At 44.9% G+C, this 23,835-nt stretch overlaps 1 protein-coding gene across 1 annotated transcript in view; it reads left to right on the forward strand.

The window, feature by feature from the left end:
* The first annotated feature begins 22,811 nt into the window (after positions 1–22,811).
* The window catches only part of LOC134290404 (craniofacial development protein 2-like), a 108,424-nt gene continuing 107,400 nt past the window's right edge, over positions 22,812–23,835 (forward strand). The window contains exon 1 of the mRNA XM_062857543.1: positions 22,812–22,936. The gene's annotated coding sequence lies outside the window, so the exon portion shown is untranslated. The remainder of the gene's footprint in view (positions 22,937–23,835) is intronic.

A 23,835-nucleotide genomic window follows, 5' to 3' on the forward strand; every position in this document is an offset into this window, starting at 1 on the left:
ACTCATTTTTGAGCTGTCATATCTCGGAAACCAGTGAACCGAATTGAATGAATTTTTTAACGTTTATCAACAATATATTGATACTTAATACAACGTTCTAAAATATAATATTTTCTTACGGCGAATTAAGTTATACCGGGTTGAAATTTTTACCCATATAGAGGAAATAAGTCAAATTTACAATACCATACAAAAATTACTAAATGTGTTCTTCCTTTAATCTAAATAGGCTCTAATATATCTGATTAGAGATAACTAGAGAACAGAAGTGGAAAATTTTTGGACATCAACACTAAAATTCATTGACATTGACGTAAAAAAATTACATTTTTTCGAGAAAAATCCAAAAAGTGTCAATCCATGATAACTTTTTTCAACGTACAAAAAGTATTTATGTTTTAATGGTTTGTGAAGTATACGCATATTGTTAGTGTACGTTCAAAATTTCATTTAATTCGGTTAACTGGTTTACGAGATATGACAGCTCATAAATGAGTTGTCTAAAAAATAGTGTTTTACCCGAACGGTTCTAACTTCGCGAAAAATTATTCAATCGAGCCCAAATTTGTACCAATGATGCACATATAATAGGTTGACAAACAGCCAAAATTTGAGATTTATTGATGCACTCTATGAAAAGTTATAGCATGTTGAACTTTTTTGTGAGAGAAAAAAAAGTTGCCTATCCCAAACATTTTGGCCATCCCCTGTAGTTGTTTGCTTTGCATTTCTAATTTGGTGATTTATTTGGCTCGAATCGAAACCCAATGGACCATGTAAACGGCGGCGGCGACGACGACAACGGTGCTCGTCGCAGTAGGTTTGCCATGTGGCTAAGATTTGAGCGGTGCGATAATAATGTTAGTTTACAATCGTGTTCTCGTGAACCACGGTGGGTGGATGGTGAAGGAGAATAAATTTAAAATTTTGCCTTACCGGAAACAATCATGAGTTTATTTCTGTCTGTGGGAATGGGAGTGATAAACAGACGAAAATGTAATAGTGTGGCAGAGAGTATGGCTAAGTGGCTAAACGTTAAGGGAGGTAACAATCAATTCTCAGACGCAAAGGGAAGATGACATGTAAAGGAAATATTAGATTGAAATAGCACGTTCCAGTGATACATAAATTATATCAGTCGGAATAACACAAGGTCCACTGTGCCATTGTTCCGATTAATGCAGTAAAGGAAAATACTGCGGAGGGCTCCATGGTACTCCACAGGTTCCGTTTGCTGAAGCAACACCCCCCTCCCCCCTAACCATTTGTTCCTGGGCACGATAACCATAAAGCTGCATTACACCATGAATTAGTGGTCACCTGACTATTGGACTCTTTCGTCAAACCAAGGCGTATAAAAGTAGGTGCCAAGCCCGAGAAAAATGATGCGTAGCCGTTAGGCTACGGAAGGGGCCGGGCCGACAGGGATAAACCTAAAGCTATAGCTCTGGTTCAGCTGAAAAAACGGACGAAAAAAATCCGTTAAAGTAGTGAGGATTAAGGTAGGCGGGTGCTAGGGGCGGGACATTGCCTAATACCGACGCTAATACCGTCTAATAAATATTAGTTTCCTAATTTTCATGCTTCACCGAAACATTTGTTGTGCAGTATGTCATGACTACTTATACAACAACCAACTGTCACGAAATTAAGAGGTGGAAATACGGTTTGTCTGTAGATCGTCCACAATTATTTCAATCAATTTCTCTAAATTCTTTTGCTTATGTATTTTAGCTGTGAAAATAGCGTGAGCTGACATGCACTCTGGGAGAAGGCTGTCGAAAACTTGTATCGCTGGACCTTGCGCTTGACGTATAAAAGGGTGGCTTCATCAGCTCTTATTCGATGTCCTTTCACTACAAGTCCTAAGCATTTGTCTCGTGGAAAACTTTTGTTGTTCTGTGCATCTCTAATAAATATTTAAAAAATAACTGAATTGAATTAGTCGACTACGTTTCCAAATTCCATCCGCTCATATGTCCATAATGGGATAAAATTAGAATTCATTGAACTGGGAATATTTCTACTAAAGACATTTTGTACTCCAATGAGCTTTCAAGTTTGAGTACCATCGCTATTTAATTTGAGATAGTTTGGCCTAGCTAATTGAATATTGGCCATTTTGATCCGCAGGAGGATTGTCGGTAATTTATCAGTATAAATGATCTGTGTGCGTTTCATGATCGTAGATACAAACTTTTGGGACGCAGGTGTTAAAGCGAGGTACCACGGTTCGCTGATCGAGTCCGCCAGGATATGTCCTGAATCGTTGTTTCAGGATGAGAAGTGCCAAAAGGAGATATATTCTGCCGATTTAATACAACCTTTTTTTTTTTTTTTTTTTCTTTATTTTTGAGACTTTCAGCCCTGAGCTGGTTCGTCTCTTACACAAGTTTACAAAATAAAATGAAAGTCGTGAACTTCTGTCAACGACCAACATTTTTGAAGCACAATTTAGTGCTGATTTCGAAACCGACCTTCAAAAAATTTTATGTAGAGCAGTTTTTGAGTTTTAGCTCAATATCGAGTTTTGTAACTTTTCAAAATATGTAATTTAGTAAAATTCAAATATCTTGCGTTTTGTTCAACCAATTTTAAATCTTTTTCCATAAATTAAAAGCTGAATACAATACCATTCGATCATCTGAATACAGGTTTTGCGTCAGATTGATGAAATTCAAGATACTGGCGAGTTTTAGGGACGATCTTCTTAAATTTTAGCAAAATTCCCAAAATTTTTTGAAGAAATGTATTTTTTTCAATAAGAAAAAACGAACTTAAAAATTCTTTCTCGACGTTTATTCGACATATCATATGTAGGCGAGTTACAGTAAAAATTTCAGCTCAATCGGAGCATTGATTACGGAGAATGAGATGTTTGAAGTGAGCGACTTTGCTTAGAAATAGAACAAAAATCGATTTCAAATCATCAACCATGTATGGAAAGTCGAAAAAATTTCCGCTCTACTGTATTTTTTTTCCTACGCGTTTTCGAACTCAGGGCATGATTCTACACCAAAAATGATCATCAGCTTACCGAGTTCAAAAATGCTGTAAACTAGTGTTATTAATACAACCTGCAAGCGGCACGTTCATCGAGAGCCTGTTGACATATCAAAACCAGTTCCATAAGTATGGCCTACTTCGTTCAAGAATGAATTTCCTCTGGGATTAATATTCCCTAATACTGCTTAATACCGCTAATCAATATTAGAGGTGTCCCGCCCCTAGGGCGGGTGCGTTTATCATCTGACGTTCCACGAGTCACCGAAGATTTGTTTCAGGTGTCTGGAACTAGGACACAAGTCGTGGGATTGCAAAGGCCCCGACAGGCGCAAACTGTGTAGGCGATGCGGCACTGAAGGTCATAAGGCCCAAAGCTGCACGAGTCCACCCATCTGCATGATCTGTACCTGGGAAATCCGCGAACAACAGACATCCGACTGGTGGTCCAAGGTGCCCGGCCTTCAAGAAAGTCGCAGTGAACAACAAATCACAGTGCAGGTAACGCAGCTGAACCTGAACCACTGTGACGTGGCTCAGCAACTGCTTTGTCAGGCCGTTTCTGAGTGGGAGACGGATATCGCCATCAAAGCGGACCCATACCGAGCACCCGCCGGCAAAGGCAACTGGGTCGCGGATGAGTCCAGAAAAATGGCGGCGATATGGACGACGGGTAAATACCCCGTCCAGGAGTTGGTGTCTACTACCTATGAGGGCTTCGTGGTCGCCAAAGTAACCGGGTTCTTTTTCTGTAGCTGTTATGCGCTTCCGCGGTGACCGATCGAGCAGTTCACGCTAATGCCGGACCGCAAAACGACCGTGCTAACAAGGCGAAGTCCGGTGGTAATAGCAGGTGACTTTAATGCCTGGGCCGTGGAATGTGGAAGCCGTTTCACGAACCGGCGGAGTCAGATCCGACTAGAAACACTGGCCTTCTTAGATGTCGACTTGGCTAATGTCAGTGCGTAGAGTACCTATAGTCGAAATGGAGCGAAGTCAATTATTGACGTGACCTTTAGTAGTCCTGGCTTAACAAGTAGTTCGAACTGGAGAGTAGATATTAGCTACACTCACAGCGACCACCTGGCGGTTCGCTACAGTATCGATTGTGGAAGACATCATACTTCGACGAAGGGGTATTTAGGCTGGCGCTCCGCTTACTTGGTTTAGACGGCGACGAGCTGGTAGCGGAGCTCTCACGTGCGTGTGATGCTACCATGCCTAGGCGAGTCCACTTTAGAAATGGGAGGCCACCGGCTTACTGGTGGACCGATGCGATTGCGGACCTGCGCCGCGCCTGGCTACGGGCTAGGCGGCGGATGCAGCGAGCACGATCAGAGGAAGAGCGAAACGAACGGCGGATGGTGTTCGCCGCTGCAAAAGCCGCGCTGAAGATCGAGATAAGAGCAAGCAAAAAGGCCTGCTTTGAGGATCGCTGTCAGAGTGCCAATGTGAACCCGTGGGGTGATGCCTACAGGATCGTTATGGCCAAGACGAGAGGTGTAATTGCTCCTACAGAGCAATCTTCAGAGGTGTTGTAAGGGATCATCGAAGGCCTTCTTCCTCGTCATGATCGTAGTCCTTGGCCTCCTTTCGTAGGATAGCCGGGGTCTGGGACTGGCGATGAAGAGAGGGTCACCGATGTGGAACTTGCGGGGATAGCAAAGTCCCTTAGCGTAGGTAAGGCCCCAGATCCGGACGGAATTCTGAACCTGGCCTTAAAAGTAGCTATTGCAGAGGCTCCCGAGATGTTCAGGTCTGCTATGTAGAAATGCCTGGACGAGGGAGTTTTCCCAGAAGCTTGGAAGAGGCAGAGCCTGGTACTATTACCAAAGCCGAGGAAACCACCCGGAGACCCGTCGGCATATAGGCCAATATGCTTGATGGACACGGCGAGGAAGGTGTTCGAAAAGATCATCCTCAATAGAATGTTGTGGTTCACCAAGGGCGAAAATGGTCTTTCGAGTAACTAGTACGGCTTCCGGAAGGGGAGGGCCACCGTAGACGCTATCTTGTCGGTTACAAAAACCACCGAGAAAGCACTCGAGCCTAAGAGGAGGGGAATTCGTTTCTGTGCAGTAGTGACTCTAGATGTAAGGAATGCGTTTGATAACGCCAGCTGGTCTGCTATTGCCGATGCGCTCTTGCCTCTGGGGATACCGGTGTACAAGATTCTCGCCAGGTTCCATCCTGGGTCCAGTGTTATGGAATGTCATGTACGACGAGGTGTTGAGGTTAGAGTATCCAGTGGGAGTGGAGATTGTCGGATTTGCCGACGACATTACGCTCGAAGTCTACGGTGAAACGATCGAGGAGGTGAAGTTGACTACCAACCACTCGAAAGTTGTGGAGGCGTAGATGAGGTCCAGGAAACTGGAGTTAGCTTATCACAAGACTGAGGTGACGGTTGTGAACAACCGGAAATCGGAGCTGCAGGCGGAGATCAGTGTAGGTGGGTGCACTATCCTGTCAAAGCGCTCCGTCAAACACTTGGGCGTGATGATCGACGTTAAGCTCACCTTCGGTAGCCACGTTGATTATGCCTGTAAAAGAGCCTCCACAGCTATTGCGGCACTGTCCCGGATGATGTCCGATAACTCTGTGGTGTACGCCAGTAAGGGCTTCTGGCTAGTATTGCTACGTCCATACTAAGGTATGGCGGCCCGGCGTGGGCCTGGAAAGTACTTACAGGCTGATGTGCTTGAGGGTTGCGGGTGCGTAGCGTACCATACCGTGTCACACGACGCGCTCTGCGTCATTACTGGTATGGTGGCTATCGGTATCCGTATCAGGGAGAATATGGAGTGCTTCGAAATGCGCAGCACTGGAGGCATACGCAGGACTGCCAGGATGGTCTCCATGGTTAAAGGAAGGTGGACCCATAGGTTGATACCGAGGGTAGATAGTTGGATTAACAGTTGCCCTGGGGAAGTAACATTCCACCTGACACAGGCCACATTTCAGGCCATGGTTGCTTCCGACAGTATCTGCATCGTGTCGGTCATGCGGGTTCTCCCGAATGTACGGTTTGTACTGGTTTGGAGGAATCCGCGGAACACGTTTTGTCCGTGTGCCCGCATTTTCGTACATTGCGTGGCCGCATGCTCGCCACATGCGATGAGGACGCATCGCTGGACAATCTTGTCCAGGGTATGTGTAGGTGGTATGAGTTTGGTTGGAATGCCGTTTCAACAGCTTTCACCCATATTGTCTAGGAGCTACAGAGGAGGCGGAGCGTGGACTCGAAAAATGGCTGGTTCAGATGCGGTTCAACAGGTGGCCAGGCTTCGGCAGGTAGATCGGCTTCGTAGGTCATACCGGTGCCATGCGGTCGACGTCGACCCATACAGCGATCAAGTGGCTGCGGAGAGGAAGTCCTGGTAGCATTGCTGCCGTTGCGTAGGCCTACTGGATTCGATTCGAGCCCGCGGTTGCAAAGGGTCCTCGGTAAGGGTCGGGGCAGGTGGAGACCCTGCTGTCAGCAACCTTCTGGTGCAGCTGATAGGGCCTGAAGGGTAGTGATGCCCTTGCCTTCAGCAGGTCAGATCGGGTTGCACGTAGGCATCAGTTCTTAATGCTTGCAGAACAGTTGGGCGCGAACGTGGGGTTGACCCTGCCCGCCTTCCGAGGACAAAGGGAGTGGCAAGGACCACTCGGGAAACTGGCTAAGCGCCAGCATGCTACCGTGATGGACTCTTCAAAACGAGTCATCGATGTTCGTTGCTGCAGGAGCGAAATTTGCAAAGAAGCATTAGACTAGAATCCAGCAGGACATGGATGGAGGGGATCCTTCAGTTTGGTCCTCTACGCCATCATGGCTGCTCTAAACTGAAAATATGTATACAGGCCTGAATCACCACTCCCTGTAATTGAATGATTTATTTCAATTATACATTGGTTCTCGATGTGAAACCACTGTCCTACACGTATTTAACCTCCACCATCAATCGTGAACCCCTCTACACATTTGCTGCAATGCAATCCAGAACCATTGCAATTCGTGGCCACCATCGCATCGGATGCATCGTGCATGGTGCAAGCTGCGTCCCCCTGTTGTTGCGCGTAGCCATCATCGTCGTCGCCTGTACCTACAGCTACAGCAGGACCATTGCGTCGCGCCAGTTTACGACCGGTAGGCCAATAAAATAATTCAAAATTATTTCATTCAATTTCTCCTCCCCCTATCAGGAGAATGCTGCTGCTGGCTGAGTGCAATCGCGTCGTGTCGGGTTGCATTGAATGCGCCTGTGCCTTCCCCAGCTCGGCAGCCATAAAAAAACGGCGATTGTTGGAAGGCGTATAAAAAATGGCAAACAGTTTTATTTGTCTCCCACCTTTTAAAACGCTGCCCGGCTTGAGTCAGCGAATCGAGAAAGGTGCAAGTATCACATTGCAGGGCGGATTGCGTATAGAAGAAGTAGAAGTACAATACGTTTGTTATAATTTTATGGCAAGACCGTGCTTGTTCGATGCTAAGACGATGCAGAAATGTTAGATGCCGCACCAATTAAATACAGCTGCATAAGTGTTGGCCACGCCTTAACTGTGAAGTTTAACTAATTTACGCTAATGGTGGACAAGTCATCAAGTTGCTGCGCCAAATTAATAATTTGTACACGCAACCCTGATGGCACGGTAAAGGCTGGGTATGCTGGGCAATTCAGGTCCCATTGTGATCCACTAGCCTCTGCCCAGCAACTCCTATCCCTACCTCCACGCGGTACCGGCCGGAAACTATGAGCAACCTTAGGGAAGATCGGGTAACTAACCCCGGTGGGAACTTTGGTCGTTGGCTGACAGTGAAGGGGGGAGGGGGGGTTTTGCTTCGGTAAACCTAAGCGTCTGTTCTCCAGGAGGAGCGGCTCACAACAGCGTCTGATCCCCGTGTTAGGGGCGGCTGATCTACGTCCGAGTACCAGGGAAGGGCTCTAAGCTCAACTGTACACTATGGTCCTCCGGAAAGTAGGGGGTTGGTGTCATGCCCTACGAGCCAGCCGTAAAAAAACATTATAACGGAAAATCAGCAACAGAATAATACGAACCGAGACCAACGGCAACGACCCCAACGAACAAAAAGGACTTGCGATTGGAAACTCGGTACGTGGAACTGCCGATCTCTCAACTTCATTGGGAGCACCCGCATACTCGCCGATCTACTGAAGGACCGCGAGTTCGGCATCGTGGCGCTGCAGGAGGTGCTTTGGACAGGATCCATGGTGCGAACATTTAGAGGTAAACATACCATCTACCAGAGCTGCGGCAACACACGCGAGCTGGGAACAGCTTTCATCGTGATGGTTGATATGCAGATGTGCGTGATCGGTTGGTGGCCGATCGACGAAAGAATGTGCAGGTTGAGGATCATGGGCCGATTCTTCAACTTCAGCATGATAAACATGCACAGCCCACACTCCGGAAGTACTGATGATGACAAGGACGCATTTTACGCGCAGCTCGAACGCGAGTACGATCGCTGCCCAAGCCACGACGTCAAGATCATCATAGGAGATTTGAACGCTCAGGTAGGCCAGGAGGAGGAATTCATACCGACGATTGGTAAGTTTAGCGCCCACCAGCCGACGAACGAAAACGGCCTATTGATTCCGAAAATATACGTAGCACCTTTTCAACACAGCCTCCCTTATCGTTACACCTGGAGATCATCACAGCAGACGGAATCTCAAATCGACCACGTTCTGATTGACGGACGGCACTTCTCCGACATTATCGACGTCAGGACCTATCGTGGTGCTAACATCGACTCTGACCACTATGTGGTGATGGTCAAACTGCGCCCAAAACTCTCCGTCATCAACAATGTACGGTACCGGCGACCGCCACGATACAACCTAGAGCGACTGAAGCAACCGGATGTCGCCTCAGCATACGCGCAGAATCGACGGAACGAATGGTTCGACGAAGAGTGCAGAACGGTTTTAGAGAAGAAGAACGCAGCGAGGGCGGTAATGCTGCAGCAAGGAACTCGACAGAAGCGGAAACAGCAGACCCGCCTCTTTCGGGAAAAAAAGCGCCGCCTAGATGAAGCGGGGTGTGAAGAAATTGAACTGCTGTGCCGTTCCCAAGAAACACGGAAGTTCTATCAGAAGCTCAACGCTTCCCGCAACGGCTTCGTGCCGCGAGCCGAAATATGCAGGGATAAAGACGGAGGCCTCTTGAAGGACGGTCGTGAGGTGATCGAAAGGTGGAAGCAGCACTTCGATCAGCACCTGAATGGTGTGGAGAACGTAGGCACGGGAGCCCACGGCAACGGAAGAAACGACGACGCCAGTGCAGCGGAGGACGGAAATGAACCAACTCCCACGCTGAGGGAAGTTAAGGATGCCATTCACCAGCTCAAAACCAACAAAGCAGCTGGTAAGGATGGTATCACAGCTGAACTCATCAAGATGGGCCCAGAAAAGTTGGCCACCTGTCTGCATCGGCTGATAGTCATGATCTGGGAAACCGAACAGCTACCGGAGGAGTGGAAGGAAGGGATAATCTGCCCAATTCACAAGAAAGGCGACCATTTGGAAAGTAAGAACTTCGGGGCGATCACTATCATGAATGTTGCCTACAAAGTGCTATCCCAGATCATCTTCCGTCGTCTGTCATCTTAAACAAATAAGTTCGTGAGAAGTTATTAACTCGACTTCATCGACGGCGTGTCGGCAACGGACCAGATCTTCACCGTACGGCAAATCCTCCAGAAATGCCGTGAATACCAGGTCGCAACGCATCACCTATTCATCGAATTCAAAGCGGCATACGACAGTATCGACCGCGCAGAGCTATTGAGAATCATGGACGAAAACGGGGAAGCTGACTAGACTGATTAAAGCAACGATGGACGGTGTGCAAAACTGCGTAAGAGTTTCTGGAGAACTATCCAGTTCTTTCAAATCTCGCCGGGGACTGTGACAACACGGGTAAAATTCTGCTCCCAAAAATCATAAAAACGACTCATGATTTCATGAGCCTAGTACATTTTCGTTTTATAAAAATACACCATGATTTATGATCATGATAGTATGATCCATTGTCTCGTAACGCTACCAATGCGTTATTTTTTTCCTGAAATCATAAAGCTAAATCATATTTTTGAGATTTCGAATCATGGTTCCGGGTGCGCATCGCTTATGAATCTGTCAGATTTTCTAGGACCATGAAGCTAAATCATGTTTTGGAGATTTCGACTCATGGTTTCGGGTGCGCTTCGCTAATGAATCTGACAGATTTTCTAGGACCATGAAGCTAAATCATGCTTTGGAGATTTCGAATCATGGTTTCGGGTGCGCATCGCTTATGAATCTGACAGATTTTATAGGACCATGAAGTTAAATCATGTTTTGGAGATTTCGAGTCATGGTTTCGGGTGCTCATCGCTTATGAATCTGACACATGTTCTAGGACCATGAAGTAAAATCATGTTTTAAATATTTCGAATCATGGTTCCGGGTGCGCATCGCTTATGAACCGGACAGATTTTCTGGGGCCATGAAGCTAAATCATGCTTTGGAGATTTCGAATCATGGTTTCAGGTGCGCATCGCTTATGGATCTGATAGGTTTTCTAGTTGATGTATCATTTATTTAAAACAGTTTTTGGAATTTTTGGAGTCAGAACAGGGTCGGTGCTATTGTGCTGTTTGACCGAGCCGGAACGGGGTCCAATAGGTACGGGGCGAATAATGAAGAGGCCCGGCTGTATGCAGTTGGAGCAAAGTCGGTGTCGTTAAACGGAGCCGTCACAGGAATCGGACACTGTCGGAACGGTGCCTGCGTCGTTTGATGCTGCCGAAACAAGAACGGATGGATGCGGTCGGAACGGTGGTGCGGGATTGGACGGATCCGGGCGAGGATTAAAAGCTGCAGCCGTTTGAGCTGGAATGAGAACAATGACGTGCAATTGAATGTTACTTAGAAATCATTTTTTTACTCTCATTTAGAAGACATTTTCAAGAGTTTTTTTTACTCACGTGTCGTTAAACGGAGCCGGAACAATAATGTAACCGGACGCTGTCGGGACGGTGCCTATGCCGTTTTATGCAGCCGACAAGAACGGAAAGATGTAGTCGGGATGGGGCTGGTGTCGTTTCACGGCGGAACTCGACCAAAGGAAGCCGGAACGGAATTGGACGAAGCTGTAACGAGAACGATGGCGTGCAATAGACTTAAGGAATGAGTAAAAAAACGTAAGAAAACATTTACTGCACTCTTTTTACTTACAGTTTCTTTGGGAGAATGTTTTCACGATTCCACGCTAGACCACTAAGAACACAAAAAAGGAACAATACAATAACTATTCAAACCTATATTCCCATTTAAATAATGGCTTTTTACATTTTTGTCACCATTCGCCAGCGATACCACACACTGAATGACCACGTTTTGACAGGTGTGTGGAGTGCGCGTAACGCTTGAAAATTTTCATGAGTTCGAGTTCATAAAAATGGTTGCAACGAATCATGATATTAGTTGCTCGGATAATGGTCATGAGTTCGAGCTCAGAAAAATGGTTGCAACGAATCATGATAGTAGTTGCTCAGTTTATGAAATTATGATTCGTGATCATGATTTCATAAAATGACAAACCTTTATGTTTTATGATTTGTGAATCATAAAAATAGGATCAGATTTGTTTCCGTGAAGGTGATGGACTCTCATGCCTACTCTTCAACATCGCTCTGGAAGGTGTGATGCGACGAGCCGGGCTCAACTGCCGGGGAACAATTTTCACAAAATCCGGTCAATTTGTGTGCTTTGCGAACGACATGGACATTATCGCCAGAACATTTGGAACGGTGGCAGAGCTGTAAACCCGCCTGAAACGCGAAGTAGCAAAGGTCGGAACCGAACACGACCGGATCTGTCTGGGTAGTAATGTTACGATAGACGGGGATACCTTCGAGGCAGGGATGGGAACACTCACTTGCAAAGAGTTACCGTATGCGTGATAATGTTTGCACCATCGTTAAATAAAATTCCAGTTTCACTTGTGAAGACAATGTATTGGTTTTATTTGCAGGCATTTAAGCTATAACTCATATCATAGTAGGCTGTGAATAAAAAGTGTTGATTTTCTTAGTTTAACACTTGCATAATGACTAAGTGGCAACCTAGCTCGTGATTTGTCCACGCGCAAATGTCAAAAAGTATCTGTGGTAGTGTCAAAGTCAAGATTAACAATTTTTGAATTATTTTTTTTTATTTTGACATTGCCTAATGGTGTAGACATTGACAAACAAACAAAAGTTATAATAACTATTGATTCTGGCATTTGGTACGGATCGATAGTTTTTCGGAAATCGAAAAAAACGGAGGTTGCGTTCGGGTAAATTCAAGCACGGTGCTCCATTTACCGTTATTATAAAATAAAATATACCATCAAAACCTGAAACGCCATTCTCTTTATTTATCTATCCTACACCTTTGGACAAATTTTTAAAATCATCGTTGGGCGAATTTTTGAGTTACGCCCTTTTAAGGGGCCTAACCTCTAAAAAATCGAGTTTTCTATAGATTAACACCACATTTCATAACAGATTCATGAATTAAAGGCATCAATAACAGAAATTATCATGAACAACATTGAAGTTTGGTAGTATATTTTGTATCAAAATTTGTCATTACGTCAATATACGGTAGAAGTTCTTAGGGCCTATAGAAAGCAAACATTACATTGGTGTAACAAATTCAATTAAAAGTATGTATATTGTATTGTGATTCCATATGTCAATAGATGTTCATATTACTCTCCGTCAAGGCGATAGTATTCACATGCATATTAGCACCAACATTTTCAAAGGACGTAACTGATCCTTAAAACAATATCTTTTCCCATAGCTGTAGAACGTATCTCATTTTTCCCAGGACACCAACAACCACTACCGGAAAGAATTACATTTCCTCCGTCCAGTAGTGGTTGTACATTGCAACGGAGAGATAAAGGTTTGGTTTCGGCAAGCAGTTCCGCCATTTCAAAATGTTAGCACCGATATATGAAGAGCGTACACTCTCTATACAGAAAATCTGCTTTAAAAACAATAGTCAAATATGGGCAACCACAAATTAAACAAAAAGAAAAATGTCTGTGTCAAACGGCTTAAGTTAAATGTATAGAAAACCAAAACATTGAAAGGCCAAACCGTCGAATCAGGCTTCAAATAATCACACATAAAATGCTGCATGGAAATTCTTTCTTTTTTTTAAATATGTAGGTAAGACCTTTTGTCCCTACTTATTTTATTTTTTTCGACCTACTTTTTTTAATACTTTTCATTCGTGAATTTTTACTTAGGCTAATTCTTCACATTTTCGACCTACTGCTACTATACATTACAAGAAAAATTATCGCCAAATTTATGCAAAAATGTAAATAGATATGCAGGGTTACATTTAATCGTTTCGGTGTCTTCTGCGTGGTCAGTCATTAGCTATTTTCCGCATTTAGAAGACACGAACACAATATGATGTACTGGCGACGATCTATTAACGATTTTGAACATTTTTGTGCGATAATCTACGGTGAAACGCGCAATATTGTCTTCGATTTTTTTTTTGCATTTCTACATTTTGTATTCTGAGCCTCAGCATTTCAAAAGCGCGTAACTGCTATCCAAAACAACACCTTTTTTTCAAAGCTGTGGCGTGGCACTTCTTGGCAAAAAGAATGCTCCTCTTTCGATAGCTTACATTAGAGGGGTGACATGCAATCTACATCCATAGAAGAAGGAGCCTTAATATCAACCAGTTACGTCCTTCTGAAATGCTGAAGCTGAAAAGATAAATCGTACAAATCTGGAGCAACATTTGAAAAGGGCATGCAAGCATTGGTAAACAATGACTAGACACGTCGCTCCTGAGCTCCCATGAACTTATTCACACAAACTAAGACAGTTTTCAGATAGAGCAAACATCGATCTTTCGGATAACGGTGTTCATTTGCGCGGGCGGGCTGCTGTTAAGCCCTTGAAGCGATTTCGAAAAAAGGCACAAAACCTGTTGGGCCCTTTTCAAATGTTGCTCCAGGAATGAAATAAAAAATGAAAGACAATAGGATAGAAAAGTTAAATTAGTAGGGACAAAAGGTTTTACCTACATATTTTAAAAGAAGAAAGAGGTCACCCAGAATATTATGCTTGATTATTTGTTGCCTGTTCCGACTTTTTGTCTTTTGGCCCTTCGATATTTTGAATTTCTATTCTTCTAACTGAAGATATGTGGCACACATACATCTTTTTGTCTAATTTGTGGTTGCTCAAATATTTTTGACAAATTTTGACTATTGTTTTTAAGGCAGATTTACTGTATAGAGTGTACGCTCTTAATATATCAGTGCTAACATTTCAAAATGGCAAAACCAAACCTTTATCTCTCCGATGCAATGTACAACCACTACTGGACGGAGGAAATGCAATTCTTCCCGATAGTGGTTGTTGGTGTCCTTGGAAAGATGAAATTCGATCTGCTATGGGAGAAGATATTGCGTTGAAGATCGGTTACGTCCTTTTAAAATGTTGGTGCTGAGCATGTAAATACTATCGCCTTAACGGAGAGTAATATGAACATCTATTGACATATGGAATCACAATACAACATGCTTTTAATTGAATTTGTTACACCAATGTAATGTTTACTTTCTATAGGCCCTAAGAACTTCTACCGTATATAGACGTAATGACAAATTTTGATACAAAATGCACTCCACGGATATTTATATGGATGCATACTACCAAATTTCAATGTTGTTCATGATAATTTCTGTTATTGATGCCTTTAATCCAGAAATCTGATGTTATTCTATAGAAAACTCGATTTTTTAGAGGTTAGGCCCTTTAAAAGGGCGTAACTTAAAAATTCGCCCAACGATGATTTTAAAAATTTGTCCAGAGGTGTAGGATAGATAAATAAAGAGAATGGCGTTTCAGGTTTTGATGGTATATTTTATTTTATAATAACGGTAAATGGAGCACCGTGTCAAGACTTTCTTATATGGCGCTACTCGTAGCTCCTGGATGCCATTGGTAATAATGTAAGTTTTTTTTTTCTATGGTAGAAGGATCATAAAGACCACCGTAATTTTCCTTTTCGATATGCCATGCGACTTAACGGCTGATTTCGCGCTTCTTTGCCATTTTTCTCATTGAGCGCATATAATTCACCCATATCTTATTTTTGGTGGCAGCGATAGCTTTCTTAATCCATGTTAACCTTGGACGACCAGTGGACATCTTCGGGAATAGTTGCCCTTGCTTTTTTACAGTCTAAGACTGTTTTACGGTTCTCCTGAACACTCCTCAAATGTCTTTTTTAACATTTGCGCGTGGACAAGTCCCGACTACCGCTGCTACCCCTTCATGGTGCAAATTTTAAACTTAAGAAATCGGATTTTTTTACCCGCAACCTACTGTGATATGAGTTAGAGCTTACGTGCATGCAATAAAAACCAAGACATTGTGTGTAAAGGTGATATGGGTACCTTATTTGTACGATGGTGCAAACATTATCACGCATACGGTACACTCACTTTTCACTTTCCCAGCTCAGAAGCGTGCAATCTAGAAACGATGTATGTACGACTCTTGCCCTGTGGTTTTGTATTAAAGTTTGTCGAATAGAGTAGGGGTTGTACACGCATACCAAAGTTGTGACAGAGCTGTCAAAGCGACTCTCCACGAGCTTAGTGTAATTTAAATTCACCTCGTGGAGAGTTGCCTTCGCAGCTCCGTCACGGCTTCGGTATGCGTGTGCGACCCCAACTCTATTCGACAAACTTTTAGATAAAACCTCAAAACAAAAGTCGTTCATGCATCGTTTCTTGATTTCACGCTTCTGAGCTGGGAAAGTGAAAAGTGAGTGTAACTCTTTGTAAGTGAGTGTTCCCATGCTTGCTTCGAGGTGATGGAGGAATTCGTCTATCTCGGATCCTTACTTACGGCTTACAACAACGTGAGTCGTGGAATTCGGAGGCGCATCATCAGCGGAAGTAGGGCCCACTACGGGCTCCAGAAGAAACTGCGCTCGATAAAGATTCACCCACGCACCAAATGCACCATGCAAAACGCTAATAAGACCGGTGGTCCTCTACGGACACGAGAAATGGATCATGCTCGAGGAGGACCTGCACGCACTCGGAGTTTTTGAGCGACACGTGCTAAGGACGATCTTCGGCGGTGTGCAGGAGAACGGTGTGTGGCGGAGAAGGATGAACCACGAGCTCGCTGCACTTTACGGCGAACCCAGCATTCAGAAGGTGGCCAAACCCGGAAGGATACGGTGGACAGTGCACGTTGCAAGAATGCCGGACAACAACCCGGCAAAGCTGATGTTTGCTACTGATTCGGTTGGCACAAGAAGGCGTGGAGCGCATAGAGCACGATGGGCGGACCAGGTGGAGCGTAACCTGGCGAGCATTTGGACGCGACCGAGGATGGAGAGCTGCAGCCACAAACCGAATATTGTGGCGTACTATTGTTGATTATGTCTTGTCCTGATGTGATGTTGAACAAATAAATGTTCTGAGTGTGTAGTACCAAATGGGGATATGAAGTTTAAGTGAAAGAAGCAACACCTGTAACTCTCAACACTCCATCGAATCCTGTTCTGAAATTTGAAAAAAAAAAATCAAACGTTCAAACAGTTTCGAATGAGCACTTCTATCATCATCTAACAAAAACGCATTCTGATTGCATTACGCTTCTCAGCTGCACACAAACCGACTGAAATCGAAAGTATATCGCTACTCGTTGAAATGCAACGCTTTTTACCCCAACAAGAACGAAACATTCTTTAAAGGTATCAATTCCACAAATGTCCACGACCACGAGCCAGCACCAGCAGCCGTATTCTTCAGCGTTGTTGTTGTTGCTCCGAACAAATCGATTCCTTGCAGACGGATCTTGAAGCGACTGAATGGCGTTCGTCTCGGTTTTCTTCCTCCAGGCGATGATGTCTCTTATCATCGACGATTCCCTCCCTCCCTTCCCCGAACTACGAAGCGGATTTTCGCTCGATGTGTGTGACAGTGTCATTTGGGGGCCTCCGGGTTCAGTCGGAATGATTAATTATCGAATCCGCAGTCTTATAAAACGACGAAGGTTTTTTTTTTCTTGTGTTTCCTTCGTTGCAGTTCATTTCCCCGGCCAAGAGGTAGATTGGCCGCCCTAGCGGAGACAATCTCACTGGGTTCCGGGGGCCGTTCCCTTCTCGAATCGATATTCGGATGACAATGGAGCTTAAGACGAGCAGTCCTGAGACCGAGACGACGACGATGACGGAAAAATCGAAAATGATGACGATAATGATGATGAGGTGGATCGCAACATGTTCCGCAGATAGCGCACCCTTAAAGGTTAGATTATCTAGAAAAGGGCAGCCACTGCTGCTGGATCAGGGTTGTTAACGTTAATCAACGATTAACGCCGTTTCGTTAATTCGTTAACGTTAATTCTAACGATTAACGAATTTTGCGTTGATTTTTCAGGCGCGTTGATCAACGTTAACGTTAACGCAGAGCGTTGATTTAACGTCAACGATTCCGTTACTTCTGCGTTAATTATGTGAATGAGTATCTGATAAATTTCCTAATTTCTCTAATTCCTTAACTGCCGTCAGTCGATCTGAAAAGGAAAAATCATGGGGAAATTGCAAGATTATCTTCATAATTTCATTCATTCTAAATTGACTTGATAGGATTAGTCAAATAATGCATTCATTTTGACCAAAGCACATCTCCCGTGTTCCATTAGCTAACCCAAAATTATATGTGGCAACTCCTTAAGCGACTATTGGAACCTTGCCTAGTGCGCGAGGAGTTATTAGTCCACTAATATGGGCGCCTTTTGATGGATAACGAGTCATTTTATGAAATTATAGCGCGCTTGGTCATTTATAAAGCATGTAAGACATCCTATGAGTCAATTTGAATGAGCTCAAAAATAAAATAAAATCGGCCAAGAGTGGATTCAATAGTTGAGGTCTAATTCTGCGTAAGCACATGTACATCGTTCCATACAAAAAGCAGATAAAACTCGCGATTAAAGTCACCCTTAGAAAAAAAATCTTGCAGATAGTTATTTCCCCTGATTTTCCCTAACAGATTAATAATGTAAAGGTTTTTCTATGGCGATTTTCGTTGAATGTACCTTGGAGGTTCAGCTGGAGATAACTTAAGCTTCGGATCTTGCGTTTTGGTTTCGTTTGAAGTCCTAAACCTTGAACACTTTTAAACTATTTTTGTCTTCAGCTCTGGAAAAGTACCACCACAGAGCAGGAGCACTGCCTCTCTGTGGTGTGCAATAAAACGTGATACGTCGTAGAAGTAGTTCTTGGTCTCCTTATTCTCCGGGAGAAAAATAACACAACGTGGGGCCTATCAACCGCTGGAAGAAACATTGGTCTGGAATGTCTTCTGTAATCCAGCAATTTTCAAAATGCAAAAAGATCTTGATAAAATTTCTTGTTTTTTGATCTGGCCAAATGAGTTCACTCACGGGTAGATTTGATAATAAAATGGCTTCAAATGACACTGACGTTTAGCATATACATGCCTGCTGTGATTGACAGTAACCTACGACTACACGTGGCCACAGGTTTATCGGTTACAATGCAATGCAATAATAATAGCTGGTAGGTATGTATGGCAGCCTGATCGTTGCTGTCCTGCTGAGCTTCTGATACCAGTAAGATATCCATATCGACCAAAAAGATGGTACAGTAAAAGAAATCCCATCAGTTTTCAGAAACATCGGGAATCGAAAGACTCATTGCGAATCTTACTAAAGCTCGTGATTTCGGCATCTGGCCCAAAAACTATTTTGCTCACTACAGAATTGAGAAACAAAATCTCACTCTCTCTTCCTTGCCTCTGTGGTAACTTCTCGACTAGGTTTGCTTCTCAGATTAGTGTTTTATGAGCACTTCCACAATAATTCATTTAGAACATGGAAGGAACTTCTCTACTCATGACCATTTTGAATTCGTGTATCGTGGAAAATACTTTATGCCAAAAAAGCCAAGAAAAGTACAATTACGAAAAATTTCTGGACCGACGGGGAATCGTATCTGTTGAACACCCCAAGTAATCACGGTGCTGAAGCCTTATTGCATGCAGATATACGGTATACTTAGAGCAATCATTACTTTACATGCAAACTTAAAGTTGATTTAAAGTGGAAATGGGCAATTATGCGACTGCTTCAAGATTATACCAGTATAATCCTAATTTGATTCTATAATTGCCCACTTCCACTTTAAACCAACCTTAAGTTTGCATGTAAAGTAATGATTGCACTAAATACACCGTATATCTGCATGTAATAAGGCTTCAGCGCTGTGGTTACTTGGGACCCGCTCGTTTACCGCATCGGCTATGCGGGCCCCTGAACAATATATATAGCAGCATTAATCACACGGTAGTTAACGATTAATTTAACGGCTTCCGTTGACGTTGATTCAACGCAACCCGTTAACGTTAACGTTGATTGCCAAGAAAATCAACGCACCGGCGTTGACGTTGATTTGAATTAAAATTAACGTTAACGGCGTTAATCGTTGATTAACGTTAACAACCCTGTAGCTGGATTGTCATTCTGGACAATGCAGCTCTTCATTAATATAGGTAGTACTTTTCGGAATTACAAGATCTTATTCACCATCGATAGTCACGAATAAGTTTTATTTCTAATTTGTTGAAAATCGTACCCAGGTTGTTGATGCAGAATGTTGCACGTTGAAAAAAATTCCCTAATTTAAATAAGAATTTATAATTCTCTTCCATCGCTAAGGAGGGATACAGCCCAAGCAATTGGAGTGGTTGCATACCTTCAGATCACTTCTGGCGACAAATAACTGCAAGACAGGCAAACCGCTTCCCTTGCACGGACATCAAAATGCAGCCGCCTTGCATTAAGACCCGATTCGGAGGTGGCCCAGTGAGGATTAATATTCCTGCAGAAAATCAAGCTATGAAAGCAGTAGCAATGACTATCAACTAAAAGGCGACCTGCCAAATAAAATTCCAGGAATGACTGATGGGCCCAAACCAATTGATGAAACAAGGCCATCATGTGATCGAAGCTTATTGCCCGTTAGGGTAGCAGTGAAATTTTATTTTTAGTATTGTAAGTATGAATTTGTGCTGCTCTATTTTATTGGACATTTGTAATGGTTTATTTATTTTTCGGAATGAAAAACAAAATAGCGCATTTTTAGGTATTCATTATTATCTTATTTTCCTAATATGGCACCCAAAGTGTGTCCTTCATGGGTAAAATAATAATGAATTAAATGAAAAGGATGTAAAGCAAATAGGCTTTTTGACCCCGTCTATTACTTGGGCCATAAAGTCTTTACCCGCTATCAGTACGTCGTCCAAATGACAAGATACGTTTTCATTACCAGCCAACACCTTATCCATCACCTGTTGGAAAATGGAGGCGCTGGACGAAGCCCCCTGAGACAACCTATTCTACGTATAAATAACATTCGTGGTATTTATCAGTACAAAATGTTTGGACATATCGGTCAACTTCCACTGCGTATAATACATACATTTATTTGTTCAACATCATTAAGACAAGACATAATCAACAATATTACGCCACAATACTCGGTTTGTGGCTGCCGCTCTCCATCCTTGGCCGCGCCCAATGCTCGCCAAGTCACGCTCCACCTGGTCCGCCCATCGTGCTCTCTGCGCTCCACGCCTTCTTGTGCCAACCGGATCAGTTGCAAACACCAGCTGTGCAGGGTTGTTGTCCGGCATTCTTGCAACATGCCCTGCCCACCGTATCCTTCCGGCTTTGGCCACCTTCTGGATGCTGGGTTTGCCGTAAAGTGCAGCGAGCTCGTGGTTCATCCTTCTCCGCCACACACCGTTCTCCTGCACACCGCCGAAGATCGTTCTTAGCACGCGTCGCTCGAAAACTCCGAGTGCTTGTAGGTCCTCCTCGAGCATGGTCCATGTCTCGTGCCCATAGAGGATCACCGGTCTTATTAGCGTTTTGTACATGGTGCATTTGGTGCGTGGGTGAATCTTTTTCGACCGCAGTTTCTTCTGGAGCCCGTAGTAGGCCCAACTTCCGCTGATGATGCGCCTCCGAATTTCTCGGCTCACGTTGTTGTCAGCCGTCAGTAAGGATCCGAGGTAGACGAATTCCTCCACCACCTCGAAAGTATCCCCGTCTATCGTAACATTACTACCCAGACGGATCCGGTCGTGTTCGGTTCCGCCTACCAGCATGTACTTTGTTTTTGAGGCATTCACCACCAGTCCGACCTTTGCTGCTGCGCGTTTGAGGCGGGTGTACAGTTCTGCCACCGTTCCAGATGTTCTAGCGATAATGTCCATGTCGTCCGCAAAGCACACAAATTGACCGGATTTTGTGAAAATCGTTCCCCGGCTTTTGAGCCCGGCTCGTCGCATCACACCTTCCAGCGCGATGTTGAAGAGTAGACATGAGAGTCCGTCACCTTGTCGCAGTCCCCGGCGAGATACGAATGCACTGGATAGTTCACCCGAAACCCTTACGCAGTTTTGCACACCGTCCATCGTTGCTTTAATCAGTCTAGTCAGCTTCCCAGGAAAGCCGTTTTCGTCCATGATTCTCCATAGCTCTGCGCGGTCGATACTATCGTATGCCGCTTTGAAGTCGATGAACAGGTGGTGCGTTGGGACCTGGTATTCACGGCATTTCTGGAGAATTTGCCGTACGGTAAAGATCTGGTCCGTTGTCGACCGGCCGTCGATGAAGCCGGCTTGATAACTTCCCACGAACTCATTCGTTTTAGGTGACAGACGACGGAAGGTAATCTGGGATAGCACTTTGTAGGCAGCATTCAAAATAGTGATCGCCCTGAAGTTCTCACATTCCAAATGGTCGCCTTTCTTGTGAATGGGGCAGATTACCCCTTCCTTCCACTCCTCCGGTAGCTGTTCGGTTTCCCAGATCCTGACTTTTAGCCGATGCAGACAGGTGGCCAACTTTTCTGGGCCCATCTTGATGAGTTCAGCTGCGATACCATCCTTACCAGCTGCTTTGTTGGTTTTGAGCTGGTGAATGGCATCCTTAACTTCCCTCAGCGTGGGAGTTCATTTCCGTCCTCCGCTGCACTGGCGTCGTCGTTCCTTCCGTTGCCGTGGGCTCCCGTGCCTACGTTCTCCACGCCGTTCAGGTGCTGATCGAAGTGCTGCTTCCACCTTTCGATCACCTCACGTCCGTCCGTCAAGAGGCCTCCGTCTTTATCCCTGCATATTTCGGCTCGCGGCACGAAGCCGTTGCGGGATGCGTTGAGCTTCTGATAGAACTTCCGTGTTTCTTGGGAACGGCACAGCAGTTCCATTTCTTCACACTCCGCTTCTTCCAGGCGGCGCTTTTTCTCCCGAAAGAGGCGGGTCTGCTGTTTCCGCTTCTGTTTGTAACGTTCCACGTTCTGTCGAGTCCCTTGCTGCAGCATTACCGCCCTCGCTGCGTTCTTCTCCTCCAAAACCGTTCTGCACTCTTCGTCGAACCATTCGTTCCGTTGATTCCGTTCCACGTACCCGATGGTGCTCTCGGCTGCGTCGTTGATGGCTGCTTTCACTGTACTCCAGCAGTCCTCTAAAGGGGCCTCATCGAGCTCGCCCTCGTCGGGCAACGCGGCTTCAAGATTCTGCGTGTATGCTAAGGCGACATCCGGTTGCTTCAGTCGCTCTATGTTGTACCGTGGCGGTCGCCGGTACCGTACATTGTTGATGACGGAGAGTTTTGGGCGCAGTTTGACCATCACCAGATAGTGGTCGGAGTCGATGTTGGCGCCACGATAGGTCCTGACGTCGATAATGTCGGAGAAGTGCCGTCCGTCAATCAGAACGTGGTCGATTTGAGATTCCGTCTGCTGTGGTGATCTCCAGGTGTAACGATAAGGGAGGCTGTGTTGGAAAAAGGTGCTACGTATGGCCATATTTTTGGAGGCGGCGAAATCAATGAGTCGTAGGCCGTTTTCGTTCGTTTGCTGGTGGGCGCTGAACTTACCAATCGTCGGTCTGAATTCCTCCTCCTGGCCTACCTGAGCGTTCAAATCTCCTATGATGATCTTGACGTCGTGGCTTGGGCAGCGATCGTACTCGCGTTCGAGCTGCGCGTAAAATGCGTCCTTGTCATGATCAGTACTTCCGGTGTGTGGGCTGTGCACGTTTATTATGCTGAAGTTGAAGAATCGGCCCTTGATCCTCAACCTGCACATTCTTTCGTCGATCGGCCACCAACCGATCACGTGCCTCTGCATATCACCCATCACGATGAAAGCTGTTCCCAGCTCGCGTGTGTTGCCGCAGCTCTGGTAGATGGTATGATTACCTCTAAACGTTCGCACCATGGATCCTGTCCAACACACCTCCTGCAGCGCTACGATGCCGAACCCGCGGTCCTTCAGTAGATCGGCGAGTATGCGGGTGCTCCCAATGAAGTTGAGAGATCGGCAGTTCCACGTACCGAGTTTCCAATCGCAAGTCCTTTTTGTTCGCTGGGGTCGTTGCCGTTGGTCTCGGTTCGTATTATTCTGTTGCTGATTTTCCGTTACAATGGTTTTTTACGGCTGGCTCGTAGGGCCTGACACCAACCCCCTACTTTCCGGAGGACCATAGTGCACAGTTGAGCTTAGAGCCCTTCCTTGGCACTCGGACGTAGATCAGCCGCCCCTAACATGGGGATCAGACGCTGTTGTGAGCCGCTCCTCCTGGAGAACAGACGCTCAGGTTTGCCGAAGCAAACCCCCCCTTCCCTGTCAGCCTACGACCAAAATTCCCACCGGGGTTGGTTACCCGATCTTCCCTAAGGTTGCTCATAGTTAC

Source organism: Aedes albopictus, chromosome 3 (assembly GCF_035046485.1).
Source record: "Aedes albopictus strain Foshan chromosome 3, AalbF5, whole genome shotgun sequence".
Classification (NCBI taxonomy): domain Eukaryota; kingdom Metazoa; phylum Arthropoda; class Insecta; order Diptera; family Culicidae; genus Aedes; species Aedes albopictus.